Source organism: Pristiophorus japonicus, chromosome 7 (genome assembly GCF_044704955.1).
Source record: "Pristiophorus japonicus isolate sPriJap1 chromosome 7, sPriJap1.hap1, whole genome shotgun sequence".
NCBI classification, from domain to species: domain Eukaryota; kingdom Metazoa; phylum Chordata; class Chondrichthyes; family Pristiophoridae; genus Pristiophorus; species Pristiophorus japonicus.
In genome coordinates this window covers 151,892,424-151,909,189 of record NC_091983.1, presented here as the reverse complement: position 1 = coordinate 151,909,189, position 16,766 = coordinate 151,892,424, and the positions used below count along the sequence as shown (strand labels likewise).

Below are 16,766 nucleotides of genomic sequence, written 5' to 3'. Positions count from 1 at the left end.
TGTCAATGTTTCCTTCACACTGCGCGTGCGCGAACGCTCCAACGCGCACGCGCAGGGTTGCCGGCACGAAAAAAACTGATTTAAATTGTACCCGCTCCCTCCTACTTACAAAATTGGTGCGAGTGGTAGACTCCGCCCCCGGGCGCCGCGCCAAGCAGACATCGAGCTGTAAAGCGCTCGAGAATAGCATGTTTTTTTTCAGGCGCCGTTTTCGGCGTGAAAAACGGGCGCCCAGCTCGGAGGGAAACTTGGGGCCCGTATGTGCAGACGTCCCGGCACAGTTTTCGGCATAGAACGCTGGCGCCACCCCCCCCTCCCGACTTGACTGGCTACGCTGCACGACTGCAGTGACAATAACATTTTTCGCCGCACCTCGGAACGCAGATAAGCAGCGCAACTCTGGTAAGTGCGCCGAAAAATGGGCTCGGACAAAATTGAGGCCATGCTGAGGATGTCAATGGAGCCTTTCTTAAGCTGTTCTCAGAAAGGTTATATTCAGACAGGAAAGTTCAAGGTTCTGCTTCTACTTTGTATCTCCTAAAAGTATTGGGTGTGGTGGCATACGAGGGACAAATGTTCTTGGACCCAAGTCATTGCCTTTTGAGGCTCAGCCACACTTCATGTTCTCCTAGTCGGCCTCCCTATCTTAATTCTTGACGAACTTCAACGCAACCAAATATTGAAGCCTATTTCCTCACCTATACAAAGTTCACACTTCCTTCACTCCATCTTCTCCAGTAGCTATCCACACCCGACTGAGTTAGAAGTTTACAGCACAAAAGGAGGCCATTTGGCCCATTGTATTTGTGCTGCCTCTTTGCTAAAACTCATCCCACTCGCCTGCTCTGTCCCCATAGCCCTGTATCTTCCTATATTTGAAAATGTTTACTTTGTTTTTGAATCCCTCCATGGTCTTGCCATGTCCAACCTTCTTGCCTTCCGAACCTACACATACCCTCTTCTAATACTGAGCTTTTATCCCCACTCCCTCTGTTCTAACATTAATGGCTGCTTGTTCAGCCTTCTGGAACACCCTGCCCAGTTCCCTGTCTAGCCACCCCTTGCCTGCTTTTAAAATGCTTCTCTTCAATTGTGCCTGTGCCAGCCCCCAGCCCTAATCATTTCCATTTTCTCCTTCTCCCCATTTGATTGGATCCACCATTTATTCTCTTCCTTAATGAAAGGCACTTGAGATGTATTTATGTATGTGAACAGCTGTATAGAAAGGCAAGTTATTGAACTTAAGAGCCTTGTGCTCCTTCATTCTACTGAAAACTTAACATGGTTACATTTCTTTTAATTATCCACGCAATGCAGTGGTAACAGTGGCTTACTGCAGTTGAGCTCAAAGGTGTGTGTTGTCATATAGTGATCATCGACTCCCACAGGAGATATTTCAGTTCAACAGTCAAGGAATGTACTGTTTGTCAGTACAAGTTACCATCAGTCAGAGTGACTTAGTTGCTTGAAGTTTTACCAAGTGCATGTCTGAAGTGGAAACCTTTCCAAGGCAGCATAAACGGCACATTTGACCATAATTAATTAGGAGGAATCCCAATTGCATTTATCCCAGATAGCATCCTTTGTAGGCAGGACAGATAACATCCTGTGCAAGCAGGATCGAGAGTCCCACATGGTATGTGGCCTACCATGTGCCAGGGTGAAGGACATCTCGAACCAGCTTGAAAGGATATTGGCGAGGGAGGGGAAGGATCCAGTCGTTGTGATCCATGTTGGAAGCAATAACAGGGAAGAATAGACAAGAGGTTCTGTTTGGAGAGTACTAGGAACTAAATTTAAAAAAATAGGACCTAAAGGGCTATAATCTCTGGATTATTACCTTGGCCATATGCAAATTGGCATAGGGATAAGCTGATTAGGAAGGTGAACACATGAGTAGGAGCTAAATATATCCGGTTCCAAGGCCTACAAGAAAGATGGGGAAAATGGTAGAGAGGGAGGAATAGCCTGAGTGATTAAGGATGAAATCACTTCAGTGCTAAGAGAGGATATAACGAGAGGTAAGCAGGCAGTGGAGAATTTATGGTTAGAATAAAGAAATGGGAAAGAATTTAAGACTGTAGTGGGAGTTGTGTATAGGTCTCCTTGGAGGGAGTACAATGTAGTTTACCAGAATTATATCTGTATTCCAAGGATTAAATTATAAGGAGAGACTACACAAACTAGGGTTGTATTCACTGAAATTTAGACGGTTAAGGAGTTATTTGATCGAAGTTTTCAAGATATTAAGGGGAACAGATAGGGTAGATAGAGAGTAACTATTTCTTCTGGTAGGGGAGTCTCGGACAAGGGGACATGGTCTAAAAGTTAGAGCCAGACCTTTCAGGAGTAAAATTAAGAAACAATTCTATACACAAAGGTGGTAGAAGTTTGGAACTCTTCTGCAAACAGCAATTGATGCTACATCAATTGTTAATTTTAAATCTGAGATTGATAGATTTTTGTTAACCATAGGTATTAAGGGATTTGGACCAAAGGTATATGAGCTGGTCGCAGATTAGCCATGACTCATTGAATGGCGGAACAGGCTCGTGGGGCTAAACGGCCTACTCCTGTTCCTATGTTCGCAAAACTGTCTTGTATAGAAGCCTGCCTTCAACCCTCTTGGCCTGACTTTCACAGAACCCCTCCATCTTACTACCCCTCAGAGTTTAATAGCCTTTTCAAAATCTATCGTTTTGACCATGCTTTCAGTCATCTGTCCTAACTCTTCCGATACTGCTTCTTGTCCATTTCTCTGTATAGCTTCTGGGACATGTTCTACGTTAAAGATGAGCAGTGCAAGTAGTGGCTATTGTTGTCACACTGTTACCCATTTTCTCCTTGCAAAGTATAGGCGTATATAAGCAACCACCTGCATATGGTGCCTTATGCAAAGCTGTTGAGGCCTCTATAGCTGAATATTCTTCTACTTTGGTCTTCTGCACATTCTCCACTGTTTTGATAAATCATTGTCGATCAAGGGGTATTTGCTCTACAAAGGTCAGAGCATGGAAATCTTGGTTGGGTTGCAATGCAAACCAACCATAATCATTTTAATGAACACATCTGTTATAGAACAGACAGCTCATATGAAGGGATCTTCTATATACCATCAACTTTAATGTAATAATTTCACATTTGGAATGTGGAACAACTGTGTAACTTTATACAAGCGTTACAAAAGCAAAATACAGCAGATGCTGGAAATCTGAAAATAAAAACAGAAAATGCTGCAAATACTCAGCAGGTCAGACAGCATCTGAGAAGAGAGATACAGCGTTAATGTTTCTGGTCGATGACCTTTCATCAGAACTGGGAAAAATTAGAGAGATAACAGGTTTTAAGTTAGTGCAGAAGCAGGGAAAGGGGGAAGGAGAGGAAAGAACAAAAGGGAAGGTCAGTGATAGGGTGGAAGGCAGGAGAGATTAGAAGACAAAAGGAGATGGTAATGGGACAAGTTTAAAAAAAAAAGACTGGTCCAGAAGAGGTGTAAATGGAAATAGCAGAATCAGCAACAGCTGCTGCCCAAAATAAATGATGGGGAGGAGGGTGGGGGAGTTTATGATCTGAAATTGTTGAACTCAGTCCTGAGTCCGGAAGGCTGTAAAGTGCCTAACTGAAAGATGAACTGCTGTTCCTCGAGCTTACGTTGAACTTCATTGGAACAGTGCAGGAAGCTGAGGACAGAAAGTTCAGAATAGAAGTGGAGCAGAGAATTAAAGTGAGCGGCAACCAGAAGGTTGGAGTCATGCTTGCAGACTGAACGGACATGTTCTGCAAAGCAGTCACCCAATCTGCATTTCATCTCCCCAATGAAGAGGAGACTGCATCATGGGCAGTGAATACAGTATACTAAATTGAAAGAAGTACAAGTAAATCGCCGTTTGACCTGGAAGGAATGTTTGGGGCCCTGGACGGTGGAAAGGGTGGAGGTAAAAGGGCGGGCGTTGCATCTCCTGTGCTTGCACGGGAAGGGAAGGGGGTGTTGGTGGTAATTGAGGAGCGGACTAGGCTGTCACGGAGGGAACGGTCCCTTCGGAATGCTGAAAGGGAAGGGGAGGAATGATGTGTTTGGTGGAATGACACTAGAGGTGGCAGAAATGATGGAGGATGATCTGTTGAATGTGGAAACTGGTGGGGTCGAATTTGAGGACAACGGGAACACTATCGTGGTTCTGGAAGGGAGGGGAAGGGATGAGGGCAGAAGTGCGGGAAATGGAACAGACCTGGTCGAGGGCCCAATCGTGGTGAAGGGAAATCCTTAGTTGAGAAAAAGGAAGACATATCAGAAGCACTTGTATGGCATCGCCGGAACAAATGAGATGGAGAAACTTGGAGAATGGAATAGAGTCCTTGCAGGAAGTGGGGTGGAAGGAATTTTAGTCAAGGTAGCTGTGGGAGTCTGTGCTTATTATAGTGGATATTGGTCGATAGCCTATCCCCAGAAATGGAGACAGAGAAATTGAGGAAGGGAAGAGTGAGAGATGGACCACGTGAAGATGAGGGAAGGGTGGAAATTGGAATCAAAGTTTCCAGTTCGGGGTGAGAGCAGGAAACAGCACCGATACTAGTCATCAACTGGTCCGGAAAAAGAGGTGAAGGAAGAGACCTGAGTAGGACTGGAATAAAGAATGTTGCACAAATCTAATGAAAAGGCAGGAATAGCTATGCAGTGTCCCATAGCAACACCTTTTATATTATTACATATATTACATAAGTTACTTCAGTACTTAATTTGTAGAATCTGAACTGTCCAAAGATCAATGTAGATAGCACCATATTACTGAATTTGCAATATTTCCAACAGCACAATCAAAGAAATACTGACTACTGTGTCCTCACATTATTCAAGGTGCCTATGTATTTCACACGTACTCCAACTTAATTTTTCTCCTTGTGGAGAGAATAGCCAACAAACTGCTATTTTTACATACTGGCTGGAGAAAAGTGATCTGACAAATCCTGTGATCCAGAAAATCACACCATGTGATTTGAAAAATAAGCTGCTTGTAGCTTCTGATATTTCAGATACTGGTTCTCCATCTCCCCATAATTACCTTGCACATCAATGTCTGATGCCATTGTGTCTCCCGTACTTGAGTAAATAAGATTGTCTTGCATTCGAAGTAGTCAATCTCATTTAATATACTGCAAAAACGTGGATTAGTATGTGATATAGGTGTGATATCCAATATCCAAAATCCGGAAACCGGAGGGGGGGGTTGGTCGGGCTGGCAGAGGTTAGGGGGCTGGTCGGGCCGTCGGAGGCCTCGGCCTCGGTAGGTAGGGGAGTGGGGGTCGGTCGGGCCAAGGTAGGTTGGGGAGGGGGTTTGGTGGGGCCGCCGGAGGTCGGGAGGATGTCAGTTGGACTGGCGGGGGTGGGGGAGGAGGTCAGGCTGAGGCCCGGGGAGGTCATGACGAGGCGGGAGGGGGCGGGTGATGGGAGGTCGATCGGGGGGGGGGGGGGGGGGGGGTGGCAGTGGTACGTGTCGGGGGGTGGGGGGGTCGGGCAAGGGGGAGAGAAGCCGGGGGTGGGGGGTGCAAAGGTTCGGGCCGAGGCAGCGGGAGGTCGGGCGGCAGGGCCGGGGAAGTCCGGATTTTGGAACATTTTCCGGTTTCCGGACGACCCCGCCACAGATCGGCCCAGATTCCGCAACTTCGGATTTTGAACGTGAGAACGTAAGAAATAGGAGCAGGAGTATGCCACCTGACCCATCAAGCCTGCTCCGCCATTTAATAGGATCATGGCCGATCTCATGGACTCAGCTCCATTTCCCTGCCCGCTCCCCATAACCCTTAATTCCCTTATTACTCAAAAATCTGTATCTCCACCTTAAATATATTCAATAACCCAGCCGCCACAGCTCTCTGGGGCAGAGCAATCCATAGATTTACAATCCTCTGAAGGAAGAAATTCCTCCGCATCTCAGTTTTAAATGGGCGGCCCCTTATTCTGAGACTATGTCCCCTAGTTTTAGTTTTCCCTATGTGGAAATATCCTCTCAGTATCCACCTTGTCGAGCCCCCTCCTTATCTTATATGTTTCGATAAGATCACCTCTCATTCTTCTGAACTCCAATGTGTATTGGCCCAACCTACTCAACCTATCTTCATAAGTCAACCCCCTCATCTCCAGAGTCAACCAAGTGAACCTTCTCTGAACAGCCTCCAATGCAAGTATATCCTTCCTTAAATATGGAGACCAAAACTACATGAAGTACTCCAGGTGTGGCCTCACCAATACCCTGTACAGTTGTAGCAGGACTTCTCTGCTTTTATACTCGATTCCCCTTGCAATAAAGGCCAACATTCCATTTGCCTTCCTGATTACTTGCTGTCCTTGCATACTCACTTTTTGTGTTTCATGTACAAGGACCCCCAGGTCCCTCTGTACTGCAGCACTTTGCAATTTTTCTCCATTTAAATTATAATTTGCTTTTCTATTCTTTCTGCCAAAGTGGAAAACCTCACATTTCCCCACATTGTACTCCATCTGTCAAATTTATGTCCACTCACTTAGCCTGTCTATATCCCTTTGCAGATTTTTTGTGTCCTCACAATTTGCTTTCCAAACAATTTTTGTATTATCAGCAAACTTGGCTATATTACACTCAGTCCCTTCATCCAAGTCATTAATACAGATTGGGGGAGGTGGGACCAGTACAAACCGGACGGTCTCCACCTGGGCAGAACCGAAACCAATGTCCCAGGGGGAGTGTTTGCTAGTGCTGTTGGGGAGGGTTTAAACTAATATGGCAGGGGGGTGGGAACCTATGCAGGGAGACAGAGGGAAATAAAATGGAGGCAGAAGCAAAAGATAGAAAAGAGAACAGTAAAAGTGAAGGGCAGAGAAACCCAAGGCAAAAATCAGAAAGGGCCACATTACAGCAAAATTCTAAAGGGACAAAGAGTGCTAAAAAGACAAGCCTGAAGGCTCTGTGCCTCAATGCGAGGAGTATTCGTAATAAGATGGATGAATTAACTGCACAGGCAGCTATTAACGATTATGATATAATTGGGATTACGGAGATATGGCTCCAAGGTGACCAAGGCTGGGAACTCAACATCCGGGGTATTCAACATTCAGGAAGGATAGACCGAAAGGAAAAGGAGGTGGGGTAGCGTTGCTGGTTAAAGAGGAAATTAAGGCAATAGTAAGAAAGGACATTAGCTTGGATGATGTGGAATCTGTATGGGTAGAGCTGCGGAATACCAAAGGGCAGAAAACGCTAGTGGGTGTTGTGTACAGATTACCAAACAGTAGCAGTGAGGTTGGGGATGGCATCAAACAGGAAATTAGGGATGCATGCAATAAAAGTACAGCAGTTATCATGGGTGACTTTAATCTACATATAGATTGGGTTAACCAAGCTGGTAGCAATGCGGTGGAGGAGGATTTCCTGGAGAGTATTAGGAATGGCTTTCTAGACCAATATGTCGAGGAGCCAACTCGAGAGTTGGCCATCCTAGACTGGGTGTTGTGTAATGAGAGAGGACTAATTAGCAATCTTGTTATGCGAGGCCCCCTGGGGAAGAGTGCCCATAATATGGTAGAATTCTTTATTAAGATGGAGAGTGACAGTGTTAATTCAGAGACTGGGGTCCTGAATGTAAGGAAAGGTAACTTCGATGGTATGAGACGTGAATTGGCCAGGATAGACTGGCAAATGATACTTAAAGGGTTGACAGTGGATTGGCAATGGCAGACATTTATGGATTACATGGATGAACTTCAACAATTGTACATCCCTGTCTGGAGTAAAAATAAAATGGGGAAGGTAGCTCAACCGTGGCAATCAAGGGAAATTAGGGATGGTGTTAAATCCAAGGAAGAGGCATATAAATTGGCCAGAAAAAGCAGCAAACCTAAGGACTGGGAGAAATTTAGAATTCAGCAGAGGAGGACAAAGGGTTTAATTAGGAGGGGGAAATAGAGTATGAGAGGAAGCTTGCAGGGAACATTAAAAACTGACTGCAAAAGCTTCTACATGTTTGTGAAGAGAAAAAGATTAGTGAAGACCAACGTAGGTCCTTTGCAGTCAGAATCAGATGAATTTATAATGGGGAACAAAGAAATGGCAGACCAATTGAACAAATACTTTGGATCTGTCTTCACTAAGGAAGACACAAATAACCTTCCGGAAATACTAGGGGTTCGAGGGTCTAACGAAAAGGAGGAACTGAAGAAAATCCTTATTAGTCAGGAAATTGTGTTGGGGAAATTGATGGGATTGAAGGCCGATAAATCCCCAGGGCCTGATAGGCTGGATCCCAGAGTACTAAAGGAAGTGGCCCTAGAAATAGTGGATGCATTGGTGATCATTTTCCAACATTCTATTGACTCTGGATCAGTTCTTATGGACTGGAGGGTAGCTAATGTAACACCACTTTAAAAAAGAAAATGAGGGAGAGAGAAAACAGGGAATTATAGACCGGTTAGCCTGACATCGGTGGTGGGGAAAATGTTGGAATCAATTATTAAAGATGAAATAGCAGCGCATTTGGAAAGCAGTGACAGGATTGGTCCTAGTCAGCATGGATTTATGAAAGGGAAATCATGCTTGATACATCTCCGAGAATTTTTTGAGGATGTAACTAGTAGAGTGGACAAGGGAGAACCAGTGGATGTGGTTATTTGGACTTTCAAAAGGCTTTTGACAAGGTCCCACACAAGAGATTAGTGTGCAAAATTGAAGCACATGGTATTGGGGGTAGTGTACTGACATGGATAGAGAACTGGTTGGCAGACAGGAAGCAGAGTGTCGGAATAAACGGGTCCTTTTCAGAATGGCAGGCAGTGACCAGTGGGGTGCCGCAGGGTTCAGTGCTGGGACCCCAGCTATTTACAATATACATCAATGATTTAGATGAAGGAATTGAATGTAATATCTCCAAGTTTGCAGATGATACTAAGCTGGATGGCGGTGTGAGCTGTGAGGAGGATTCTAAGAGGCTGCAGGGTGACTTGGACAGGTTAGGTGAGTGAGCAAATGCATGGCAGATGCAGTATAATGTAGATAAATGTGAGGTTATCCACTTTGGTGGCAAAAACAGGAAGACAATATTATCAGAATGTTGACAGATTAGGAAAAAGGGAGGTGCAACGAGACCTGGGTGTCATGGTACATCCGTCATTGAAGTTTGGCATGCAGGTACAGCAGGCGGTGAAGAAGGCAAATGGCATGTTGGCCTTCATAGCTAGAGGATTTGAGTATAGGAGCAGGGAGGTCTTACTGCAGTTGTACAGAGCTTTGGTGAGGCCATACCTGGAATATTGTATTCAGTTTTAGTCTTCTAATCTGAGGAAGGGCGTTCTTGCTAATGAGGGAGTACAGCGAAGGTTCACCAGATTGATTCCCGGGATGGCAGGACTGACATATGAGGAGAGACCAGATCAACTGGGGCTTGTATCCACTGGAATTTAGAAGAATGAGAGGGGATCTCATAGAAACATATAAAATTCTAATGGGTTTGGACAGGTTAGAGGCAGGAAGAATGTTCCCGTTGCTGGGGAGTTCCAGAACCAGGGGTCACAGTCTAAGAATAAGAGGTAAGCCATTTAGGACCGAGATGAGGAGAAACTTCTTCACTCAGAGTGGTTAACCTGTGGAATCCTGTATCACAGAATGTTGTTGAGGCCAGTTTGTTAGATATATTCAAAAGGGAGTTCGATATGGCCCTTACGGCCAAAGGGATCAAGGGGTATGGAGAGAAAGCAGGAAAGGGGTACTGAGGTTGAATGATCAGCCATGATCTTATTGAATAGTGGTGCAGGTCGAAGGGCCGAATGGCCTGCTCCTGCATCTAATTTCTATGTTTCTATTGTAAATAGTTAAGGTCCCAGCACCAGTTCCTGTGGCACCCCACTAGTCACTGTTTGCCAACCGGAAAATGACCCATTTATCCCGACTCTCTGTTTACTGTTAGTTCGCCAATCCTGTATCCATGCTAATATAATACACACAACCCCGTGAACTTTTATCATGTGCAGTAACCTTTTATGTGGGACCTTATCGAATGCCTTCTGGAAATCCAAATATACCACATCCATTGGTTGCCCCTTATCCACTCTGCTATTTACATCCAAGAATTCCAGCAAATTTGTCAAACATGATTTTCCTTTCATAAAACCATGCTGACTCTGCTTGATTGAATTAAGCTTTTCCAAATGTCCTGCTACTGCTTCCTTAATAATGGACTCCAGCATTTTCCCAACGACAGATGTTAGGCAAACTGGTCTATAGTTTCCTGCTTTTTGTCTGCCTCATTTTTAAATAAGGGTGTTACATTTGTAGTTTTCCAATCCACCGGGACCGCCCCAGAATCTAGGGAATTTTGGTACATTGCAACCAATGCATCCACTATCTCTGCAGCCACTTCTTTTAAGAGCCTAGGATGTAAGCCATCAGGTCCAGTGGACTTGTACGCCTTCGGTCCCATTATTTTACCGAGTACTACTTCATTTCAAAAAAGTGGTTTGCCATTGGATAGATTTAATGGCAACAATAAGAACATGTATTTATATAGCGCCTTTAATGTAGTGAAACATCCCAAGGCGCTTCACAGATGTATTATGAGATAAAAATTTGAAACTGAGCCACGAGTAGAAATTAGCACAGGTGACCAAAAGCTTGGTCAAAGAGGTATGTTTGAAGGAGGAAAGAGGGGTAGAGAGGCAGAGAAGTTTAGGCAGGGAGTTCCAGAGCTTGGGGCCTAGGCAACAGAAGGCACAGCCACCAATGATTGAGCAATTATAATCAGGGATGCTGAAGAGGCCTGAATTGGAGGAGTGCAGATATCGTAGAGGGTTATAGGGCTGGAGGAAATTACAGAGATAGAGAGGGGCGAGGGCATGGAGGGATTTGAAAATAAGGGTGAGAATTTTGAAATCGAGGCGTTGCGTAACCAGAAGCCAATGTCGGTCAATGAGCACGGGTGATGAGTGAGCAGAACTTGGTGCGAGTTAGGACACGGGTCGCCAAGTTTTGGATCACCTCTAGTTTACATGGGTAGAATGTGGGAGGCCAGCCAGGAGTGTGTTGGAATAGTCAAGCCTAGATGTAAAAAAGACATGGATGAGGGTTTCAGCAGCAGATGAGCTGAAGCAAGGACAGAGACAGGCGATGTTACGGAGGTGGAAATAGGTGGTCTTAGTTATGCTGCGGATATGTGGTCGAAAGCTCATTTCCGGGTCAAATATGACACGAAGGTTGTGAACAGTCTGGTTCAGCCTCAGACAGAAGTTGGTGAGAGGGATGGAGTCAGTGGCTAGGGAATGGAGTTTGTGGCGGGGGCCGAAAACAATGGCTTTGGTCTTCCCAATATTCAATTGGAGAACATTTCTGTTCATCCAGAACTGGGTGTTGGGCAAGCAGCCTGGCAAATTAGAGACTGTGGATGAGTCGTGAGAAGTGGTAGTGAGGTAGATTTGGCTGTCATCAGCGTATATGTGGAAACTGATGCTGTGTTTTCGGATGATGTCGCCAAGGGGCAACATTTAGATGAAAAATAGGAGAGGGCCAAGGGTCGATCCTTGGAGGACACCAGAGGTAAGGATGCAGGGGAGGGAAGAGAAGCCGTTGCAAGTGATTCTCTGGCTACGATTAGATAGATTAGAATGGAACCAGGAAAGTGCAGTCCCATCCAGCTTGACGATGGAGAAACATTGGAGAAGGATAGAATGGTCAACCGTGTCAAAGGCTGCAGGCAAGTCGAGAAGGACGAGGAGGGATAGTTTACCTTTATCACAGTCACAAAGGATGTAATTTGTGACTTTGAGAGCTGTTTCGGTACTGTGGCAGGCGCGGAAACCGGATTGGAGGGATTCAAACATGGAGTTGTGGGAAAGATGGGTATGGATTTGGGAGGCTTGGGAGGGAAGGGAGGTTGGCGATGGGGCAGTAGTTTGCAAGGACTGGGGGATCGTGGTTTTTTTGAGGAAGGGGTGATGACGGAAGATTTGAGGGAGAGGGGGACAGTACCTGAGGAGAGCGAACTGTTAACAATATCAGCTAACATGGGAGCCAGAAAGGGAAGTTGGGTGGTCCGTAGTTTGATGGGAATAGGGTCAAGGGAGCGTTTATGAAATTGCAAAATGTATGTTCAGATATTTTGCAAGCTCTGCAAACTCTGTGAAATACTTTGGCTGTGTTCCCATATAAAGGACTCTCCGCATATTAGCGGAGTGCTGAGGTGGCATATGGACACAGATTGAACAGAGCTTGCCTGCCCTGCAGGACTGCATGCTTCTTGGGGTAGAAAATCTCCACAGTGGCAATGTTGATTATTGCACATTGTACTTCACTGTCTGAGAATCACCTGTGGAACAGCTGGAAAGGTGAAATGTAAAAGGAGTCAATAGAACAAGAAATTAAGTACATTAGTGAGAAAGTCAGAAAGATTATTTTCTCCCTATGGATTTATCATATTTTTAGAGCAGCTAAATTAATACCGTTTTCACTAACTGGTTAAGAGATTTCATGCAAGATGGAAATAAAGCTACCATGAAAATTTTTTTTTAATTGTCAGTTAACAAAAAAAGCAATTGACATTAATAGAGGGCCTTTAACATAGAAATATGTACCAATGTGCTTGAAAGAAGTATACTGAGACAAAAAAGGACATCGAACCAAATGCAGAAATGTCAGTACATTTGGTCCATATTGTTCGCCCCTAGTTGAGCCTTCTACTCCTAATCCTATTTCCCTGTTTTCTCCTTGTAGGCTTTTAATATTTTTCTTAAAATGCTTAATTCCTCCTTTAATGCAGTGATGTGACTTGGCTTCAGTAGCCACTTGTCTTGATGCATTCCACATACTTACAATCCTGAATAGATGTGGGGAAAATAGTATGCAAAAAGACAATAAATGGGCAAAAAATGTTATCCATAGATTCCCACTTTTTGCAGTAAAGTTCATTTTAACTAGATTTAAGTGAAGAATTAAAAATTACTGTTGACCAGTAATAACTTAATATTAAGATAACATCTCTAGCTGCTTCTTTGAAAATATTTTTTTTATCTTTTGTAAACCCCTTTAATACCAGGTGTTGATTTTAAGCCCAGAATAGTTTGCAGTATGCAATTTTTATATAGGGTGATAAAGGAGAGAAAATATCTGCAACATGATGCAGCTCTTAGTCAGAAATGTGCAATGATAGTCAACATTTTCTGTGTATTTTCTGTGTCTGTGCATATATTTCCTTCATTAATTAATGTAATTTCTTCCTTCTGTGCAGCAAGGACATCTGCTGCCTAAGGATCTGTGAGTGTAGCAGTGAAAGTAACTAGTGTCTGACATCAGCTGAGCAACAGTCCTGAGTGGATGACATCCCAAGCCAATAAGCTTTTCTAATTGCCCAGCGGTGTCTTCCACTTGGGACTTTTGCCCTTAGGAAGAAAACAACATTTGTAGGCAACAGTCCTTTCTGGTCATGTGACTTGGATCTGTGACATTTAAAACAATAATAGTCTAAATGTAGGTTTATTTAGTCCTAGTAAAATGTATTTCCTTTGGATGCAGTACTACAGTTATCAATTATAAGTTACATTTATATTGCAGCTTGGATCTTGAAAGAATGAGTTAACTGCACTGTTCTCCCAGACTTATTTGTGGATACCTGCACTTGGGGCTTGCTCGTCGCAATGGGCAGACTGGCTGACATTTTGGCCCATTTGCGTGAATGCAATAGTGATGCCATAATATCACCACACAGAAAATATCTGAGGGCATCATCACGTACGCACAATCATTAATACCAAAATATGATGCTGCCACCAGACCAATGCACTTATTAACTTCAGTAAGACTGGCAGCAGTCAGGAACACCCAGCATCCAGCTTTTTAATTTTTTAAAATCTGACATTTATCTTGATGTTGCAGGCAGCAGGTATACACCAATATAAAAGCAGCTTTCGTTGTTCCCTTAACTTGTATTCCTTCTGAGTTTTATAGAGATGCATGCAATATGCGTTTGTTTCATTTTGAGTGGCTATGAACTCTTCTTGAAAGTCCATATTTACCATTGTATACTGAGTGTGTATTTGGGGTAAGAGGTATGATGGGGGAAATAAGTATTTAAATACATTCTTATCTATTGACAATGTCAGCTATGATGTTTTGTTAGCACTCCAAAATATAGTCAATATTCTATGTAATTTCATGCCATTCAATGTTTCTTATGGGAGATAAAATGTTTTAACTATTCCATGAATAGCCAAATGTTACAGTTAAAAATACATTTTACCATATTTGAATTTGTTGAGGCTTTTCTTTCTATGCTAGGTAACATTTTGTGTATATTGTACAAATATTGTTGAAGGGAGCAGACTCATTTGAGCCAAATTTCTTTTTACATTAAATAATTTATTTATTTTTGCTTTGTTAATAAAATGCAGAAACATTTTATGACCATTATTGAAAGTTATCTCTGCACTGAACAGTGTTGTTGTCCATGACTCAGTTTTCTGCAATGTTCTTGTGCTAAATCTGCATTCAATCCCAAAATGCTGTACAGTGAAGTTAACTACCAAATATTGCATATGTTATATGGAATATAGATTAGTTTTAATACCAGATTTAATAATCTATTCCCATTTAGCTCATAAGTTTTCAGTTACTTCTGATAAAAATCATGTTTATCTGAGAGAATACAAATCCAGTGAAAATCGTCTTGGCGTCTCCACTATACAAAAATAATTTACTTGTATTTTCAGAAATATTTGATGACATTTGAGACATATAAAGAAGATTGAGATTTGTGAATTTAATAAAACATTTCATTTTGAGAGAAACTGGCTTGTTAGTCGAAAAAATGTCAATGGAGAAAGTTCTGAATGGAGGCAACAACTAGTGAAATTATGCATAGTTCAGTTCTGGTTTCCCTGCTGCTCAGCTTATTAAGAAAGACATAAAGGCTTGGAGGATAGTAATAAAATCTAGCACTTACATATTGCCTTATCACATCTCACATAAATATATCGAAGTACTTCATCCTGCTCTTATGTGCAATGAATTATGTTGAGGTGCAGTGACGTCAAAGGCAAGTTTGTCTTGTTTTGTGCACAGTGAATTCGCACAACCAGCAATGAAATGCAGGTCCAGATAATCTATTTTTGATGGCATTTGAGGGAGGACAGTAGAGGCACTCTTCTCTTTGAATCGTGCCTTAAGATTTATTAATGTCCACTAGAACAGGCAGATGAGGCCTCAGTTTAACATCTCATCTGAATGACAACTTTCATAATGCAGTACTCACTCAGTACTGCATTGCACTGTTTGTCTAGATTATGTTCTCAGCCTCTGGGGGATTTTGAACCCGCAGCTGCTTGACCTGAGAGCTTCATACTACTTGCAATATAAAATTTGCCGATTATATCAAGCAATGTGGCCAGGTAAGGAGTATAAGATACTCCAAAAGATACAAAAAAAGATCTGGACTAATTAAGCAAATGGGCTAAGGGCTGGAAGGTGGATTTTAATGTACATATAAATGCACAGTAATGCCTGTTGGAATAGGATACAGCAAATACGCATGTGTAAGGGTGTTCCCCAACAATGGATGGAGAAGAAAAAGGATCTAGGTGTGGTAGTTAGTGATCATTCAGTGAATGCTTCTAATAAGAGTGAAACTATTAGCTGTAAAGTTTATCAAATAGTATATTGCATCTCAAAGCCAGTAATTTGAAAGTATTTTTTTCTAACCTTGTGTAGATCACTAGAAAAGTCACATTTGTTTGAAATGACATTGATGCAATGGCGAGGACTCTGAGTCGATTGACCAGGATGATCCAGCATGTGGGGCTATAAGTTCTTGGCAGAGATGTTCAGAGCTGAATACTGGAGAAAGGAATATTCAAGGGAGTCATAATCCAGATCTTTTTAAATGCTGAGGCATAGATGATGCAGATATAAGCAAAATATTAGGTGAAAGGCACAATATTTTCAGGAGGAAGTCTAGATCAGGTTTACGTCAAGCAACAAAGATTACCAACACAGTGGTTCTACAGCCAGCAACAAATGAGAATGGAATTTAAAAAAATCTTTTATTGGCATGTTTTTGGAAATTATTCTGTGAAAATAGAAGAATTCATCTTTAACACTGTCCTTTTTCACTTTTCCTGTTTGTCCATTGATCCCTTTACCACTAGGATATGAACTAGATAACACATCTGGAGTATCTAACTAGCAGGTCAATCATTAAAATACCACATAGAATATATATACAGATTAACATATTGTACTTTATGATTTCCCTCATATCTCCTAAATTGAGTCTGGAGTATAAAATTAATTATACCAAGTCAGACACTGTAGAGTTTGGATCTCCATTCCGATCATCTTGTAAGTCTTGTTCCCCTTTCAATGGGTAACTGTTCGTCTTTAGTACTTGGGAGTAGGATCCATTGGGATCCAAATGTGTTCTATTAATCTAACTATCCGTCTATTGTTAAAGCAAGATAAATGTCTTTGTAAGGCTTTTTGTACCTTCAAATATGTGCCTTTGTAGGTGTAGGGTTCTTTCATTATCCAGTTCCTATTGATGAACAAAACAAAATCTTTTAAACAGATTTAGTGATTGTAGAAGAAATCTCTCTGCCTACCTGTCTTTTTATGTTTAGGCTGCTTGAATGCAGTATCTTAGTGTGGGAATACAATCTGAAGGGTTGATATGGAATGTTGCTGATTTTGTTGCGAATTTTCTATTTACTTCCAACTCTGTGATTTCACACAATGATTGGGTTTTATTGCCCTGTGTGGGCCAGA

General features: G+C 42.6%; 1 protein-coding gene across 5 annotated transcripts in view; it reads left to right on the top strand.

Moving 5' to 3' along the window:
• Positions 1–16,766, top strand: part of usp45 (ubiquitin specific peptidase 45) — a 106,987-nt gene that overhangs the window by 18,858 nt on the left and 71,363 nt on the right. The gene's annotated exons all lie outside the window — the stretch shown is intronic.